Source organism: Ischnura elegans, chromosome 4, assembly GCF_921293095.1.
Source record: "Ischnura elegans chromosome 4, ioIscEleg1.1, whole genome shotgun sequence".
Classification (NCBI taxonomy): domain Eukaryota; kingdom Metazoa; phylum Arthropoda; class Insecta; order Odonata; family Coenagrionidae; genus Ischnura; species Ischnura elegans.
This window is the reverse complement of record NC_060249.1, coordinates 95,849,891-95,856,020: the sequence shown is the minus strand read 5'-3', so window position 1 is coordinate 95,856,020 and position 6,130 is coordinate 95,849,891.

The following is a 6,130-nucleotide window of genomic DNA, read 5'->3' as shown; positions in this document are numbered from 1 at the left end:
CCTGGGTTGATGATTCTTTGGATAGATGGACGCCCCCACAAAAGTGAAAAGAAATAATTTACCTTCCCGGAGTGTGTGAAAATCACGCGATTTTAGCTTAATCTGGGTTGAGCTTGACCGTCCCTTATCCACACCAACCTGAGTTCGAACTACTTTCTCTACACAGCAGAAATTTTATCGGGAATCTGTGGACATTGTGGCTGTGGCCGAAAACTTCTTCTCGAGGCACATTTGGTATTGGGATTTGTTTAGGGTAGGGTTCTAGACTTCAAACACCCAAGTCACAGGTATTGTGAATTTCAATTTTACCCGGCCCTGCTTACATAATACTTGAACTGCTCTCAGAACTAGCTATGCAATCATTACAAGAAAGGCTGTTAACTTCCACCTCACCGTCCTCCTCAAAAACTCGTCCCTCCACATAATAGGTCTTATTTGTGCTCGGGGCACTCACGAGCTCGAACGATGCATTCGTTTTGATAGAGCATAATTTGCACACAACCAATGGCACAGTCTAAACATATGTTTATTAAGAGACTAGACTATAGACTGTGCGAATGGCATTGTCAGCGTAATCTTCTCGTCCGACCCTAATAAATGGAATTTCATTGTTAAATTTCATAAACACATTTAATATGTATTTTTCAAGAGCCAGTAATATTATATTTCCATACCTATACATCTTCACTCCCCGGCATTCAGCATGTAATTAGCAATTGCTGTTGCTTATGTAAGTAAACATTGCTGCCGTTGTAATTTTCGGCAAGTTTCCGGAGACAGCCTTTGAAACCAGGTTCCGTGGCGTTTGTTTTTTAAGATAAAACCTCCGAAATATATATAAGAAATAAAACCTCACTTACAGTCGTTAAATAAACCGAGAAATTTGGTGACAATGCGCAACGCCACTGATATTTCCCACACGATTGCATGAGCTGACGCACTTACTTACTCTTACTTACTCTTACTCCCAGGGCCATACATATCTAAGTAGATATTTGGCCGCACCAACAATCCTCTTCCATCTATCTCTATTTCCTGCGTCCTCCTCGGTCGCTCCTAATCGCTCCAGGTCTACCTTCACTTGGTCCCACCACCTTCGCCTTGGTCTTCCTCTTGGCCTTCTTCCTTCAGGATTCCTCATTATAACTTGTTTTAAATGATTAGTGTCCTCTCTTCTCAAAATGTGCCCAGCCCATCTAATTCTTCTACATTTAAACTCGCACACTACATCTGGATCCTTGTATAGCTCTCTTAATTCTCTATTGTGTTTTCTCCTCCACTCTCCTCCTTCAGAGATTGGTCCATATATTTTCCTAAGGATCTTATTTTCAAAAACAATTAATTTTCTTTCTTCCTTTTTATCCAGTTTCCAAGTTTCACTTCCATATAACAGTACGGGTCTTATGATTGTTTTATATATTCTGATTTTAGTAGTGTGCGATAGTAATTTTGAGGACATGAGTTTGTTGCAGGCGTAGAAGCATCTGTTAGCCAGATTTAGCCTGTTTTGTATTTCTATTGCTTCTTTGTTTTCTCTTGTAATAAAAACGCCTAAATACTTAAAGGAGTCCACTTTTTCAAATTTGTGGTTGTCTATGTAGAGAGGATTTTGATTTCTGTTCATTTCATTTCTTGTAAAGTGTTTATATTTAGTTTTTCCATCATTTACTTTTAGTCCTAGATTAGCTGTTTCTTCCATGAAAAGTTTTGTAAGCCGGCGAATGTCGTCTAAATTTTCTGCTAAAATTACCACATCGTCTGCAAAAGCAAGAATATTTATTCTGGAGCCAATTGTTACGCCTTCGTCCATTTTTGCTACTTTTTGAAGAGCTTCTTCTATTGCTAAGTTGAATAGGATTGGGGATAGTCCATCACCCTGTCTTACTCCTGCCTTTATTCTGAAAGGTTCCGACACCCGTGCATTTATTCGTACTGAGCATGTGGAGTCTGTCATACTTGTTTTAGCGAGGTTTATTAGCTTTTTTGGAATTCCGAACTTGTCCAACTTTTCCCACAGTCTCTCTCTATTAATACTGTCATATGCTTTTTGGAAATCGATAAATATTGCAAAAAAATCTTTATTAAACTCCCAGTACTTCGATATAATTTCTTTGAGAATAAATATTTGATTTGTTGTGGACCTGCCTTTTACAAACCCTGCCTGGTGATCTAGAATTATTTCACATGTATATTCTTCAATACGATTTAATATTATCTTAGATAGGACTTTATAAGGAATGCTAAGGAGTGAGATTCCTCTAAAATTACTGCACTCTACTTTCTCTCCTTTCTTGTGTATGGGGACAACTATTGCTTCCCTCCAGTCTTTTGGCATTTCTTCTCTTTCCCATATTATTTTCATTAATTCACATAGCTTATCTATGACTATATCTCCTCCCGTCTTCAATAGCTCTGCAGATATTTCATCCTTACCAGGAGCTCTATGGTTTTTTAGGGCTTTAACTGCTGCTTTGACTTCTTCTCTAGTTGGTATTTCTACTTTGGGTTGTACATGATAGTAGATATCTTCGTTAGCTGACGCACAGTGGGCTGAAATCGAAAAAAGCTGGCCAAAAATCAAAATATCGACTTTTTCATTTCGAACCGGGAATACTGTATTATCATTTTAGAAGGTCCAGGTCATGTAAAACTGAAGTTGATTTTCTGTCAAAATTTTTTGTTTAATTTTTATAGCTCGCCAAAAATCAATAAAAATCTATGAAATCGTGAGTGCACGATTTATGCGTAAAAGTTCAACGTTTGTTACCCATGCAATCGAAAACAGTGAATAATTCGGAATTTTTGAGGATATTTATTGATAGTACCACTCTTTTGGTTAATTACGAGCGAACATTTGTTGTAGTCAATTGTTATTTATTAACTTTATGATTTGTTAAAAATATCACTGTTTTTCGTTAATTTTTCACCTAATGCTAGGATAAAAGTAGTTACCGCCGCTTGCCGCTCCTAAGATATTTACACCAGGAGTTAAACTGAAGTCTATATTATCAGTCGGAAAAGAAAAATCTTGCTCCAACTTGCTCCCCTCCGATTTTTTCGTGGTAAAGCAAAATGATGTCGGGCGGTTGTCGCGCTCCATGACCCGCAATACACGGCGTATGCACTAGGGAACTTAGGATGACATGCGTCGTAGTCCGTTTGAGAGACTGGATTTTCCCTTAATTGTGAGTGCATTGTACTCATCTACTTTATTTGCTGTTATTTAGGGTTTGTACCCTCTTCTGACGATTATACCGCGGGAGTCTTTCCGCGGGAACCGCGTACGGATGGTAAAAAACCTAATGGTTCGCGCGCTCTCCAAGCCCTTTGTCCTCGGCGGCTACCCCTATGCAACCAGATTTGTTCTTTTACTATGAGCTCGTGCAAAACTTTTCATTCTACAAATTAAGTTTTCCCAAAATATGCCGTCTATGCGATTGACACGCTCATTTCTAGCCGAGTGCTCAGTATCAGTCTCACTTCAGTATTCCTTGCTGAAGTGTGCCGAAGGACGTTCACAGTTTAGTTCCCCAGTTATGGATACAGCATAAGTGACTCGCTGAGATTTACATAGTGTGATATTGTCAAATAGAAGGGGGACCATCAAGCAGAAGAAATTGTTAGTACTGGAGTTTTTACTCTAAAAACTATTTTTGGGAGGAGATGAGAAATTAAAAATTTTGCTTGCGGCCTTCATTCAAAAAGTGTTTTTTTCATCAATAGTTTCGAAAGTGGGAAACTGCGTGCACCGGATTGAATAGTAGATTTCTGAAGTTGAATCATATTTGGTTAAAACAGCCAATACCACTTCCTGACACTGTGTTAAAATATCTCCCATGTTCGTCTCCTTCAGGTGAATGCAAATGTTTACGGATAAATGATAATATGTACTACACGCATATAGAACTGCGCGAGTATTTCATACCTTGTTGCCTTAGTCCGTGAATTGTAATTATTTCGTAATTTATCATTGTTTTAGGTTAAACTGAAAGCACTCTGAGCACTGACGTCATGACGTCACTTTCCGGCTGCCCAATGGAATTACGTTTTGAAGTGGGTGTGTTTGTGGAACTGTTACGGTCATTTCTTTTGTAAATTCGTAAGAAAAAACGTGAAATAAGTGCGTTAAAGAGGCATTAATGACAATTTTACTATAGTTTACGATTTTTAGTTAATATTTGAAGGGATATTAAAATTTTGTCCAGAGACTTATTAACTCCACGGTGTCGATATCAATTCCGCGGTGGACTGACATAAAAGCCAAACTGTGCTGTCTTTCTTGGCCTGCAGAGTTTCCTAGATAAGATTTTTTCGATATTCTCTTTTAGGCACTTCATTCGTTTTGCCGAGGACTTGATAAAATTTCCAATCGATTTTATGATGCCTATAGCATTTCAAATAGACTGAACATGACAAGAGTTAGAGTAGAGGCAGAGTATATACTCTGTGGTTTGGATTTAATGCCAATCCGCCACAGAAACATCGACACCGAGGAGTTAATTAATTTGTTCGCCGCGAAGAAAGCTAGAAGGCTCAATTTATTTTTATAATAATGTGATTATATTTTCCTTTAAGGGTTTATAATAAATATGTATATTTAAACAAATGCGCTATTTTATTTATCTTATTAAAATAATTCTGTGTTTGTCTCCTATCCCATAAACCCGCCCCCCATATTTTCTGGCTACGGCCTTGTGCGCATCATAACCAGTTCCTCAATGGGGTTTCCCATAGTTTATGCGGTGATTTCTGTCATATCCTTACGCAACCCTGGCGAAACTGCGGAGTGATTTAAGAAAGAGAAAATAAAATAAAATTCAATCAACCATCCGCATCGGGAAAATTACACCATCAGCATTAAAGCCAAGCGAGTTGGAGATTGCATTGGTGAGAGGGTGAAGATTTTTTATGTCATAAAAATATATTGTTTTGGAGATCCACAGAAGAGATGGGGTAGGATTAGACATTAAAATTGATAATTTCTCATAGGGAAAGTGGAGGGGTTAAATACGAAATTATGACATTGGCGGAGATTGGGATGGAATCTGATATTGAATAAATATTATTACCCTTCCCACCGCAATGGTAAAGAACTGCATAGTTATAAAACTATCATACTCTTTGTGGTCCATGAATTATACTTCCTTGTTGATGATGCTGTGGACATCCTTCCCTAACGAAGCAATAATACAAGAAAACGTCATTCATCCACAAATTTTATATCATGGGTAATGACTTTCTCTTATTCGCCGTTTGAATTATACTTTATGCATGAAAACTGAGTTTTCAATATTATTACTATTCTACTTACTCCGAAAAATAAGAGTAGGACATAAGTTTACCCAAAAGAGATTTCTAAAAGTTAGGCAATAAAAATTTAAACTAAGGGTCAGTTTTGACTGTGACGCTGTCCTTGAAAAATTCAAGAGTAAAGGCCTGTTTACACGGTACATTAACACGTACGGGTTAATGTCTAAATGTATGAATGCGAGAATGAACGCCAAATTACACAGAAAATAGAACTTGTTCTAATTTGGTTCATGCATTCGTACTTACATGTTCCGGTCCACAAAAATCATTCATGCAAACAGACATTAACTCGTACGTGTTAGTGTATAGTGTAAACTGGCCTTTACACAATGCCTTTTAATGGCCTTTGCTTCCTTTCTTTGATAGCACACACTAGTCACCTAAAGGGAATTATTAATTGAGATCAATCGAAAGCATAAATCTGCAACCCAAGGAGTATTTTTGAAAATTTTATAAGCATGGAAAAGTATCGATCGTGCAGGAACACGTAAATACATTTTTCAACGATAAAGGACTACATTACTACGAAAAAGCAGTATTCACGTTTAGCTAATAATATTTATGCTGCATTGCTAGATATTTTGACTCTGGATACCTCTACTTTAGCTTTTGTGAAATTATTTCTTTTTGTAATTAAAGATAAACGTTTGAATTGCCGCCATTATATCCGCTGTGTATGAAAACTTTTAATTCACGTAAAAACAATGACAAGAGAAGCTTTGCAGGATCCGAAAATAATATTTTATTAAATATTTTTAGGGCCTCAATACTGAATAAGAATCTAAATATAATTCACTTTACTCGTTAAATCATGATTTTA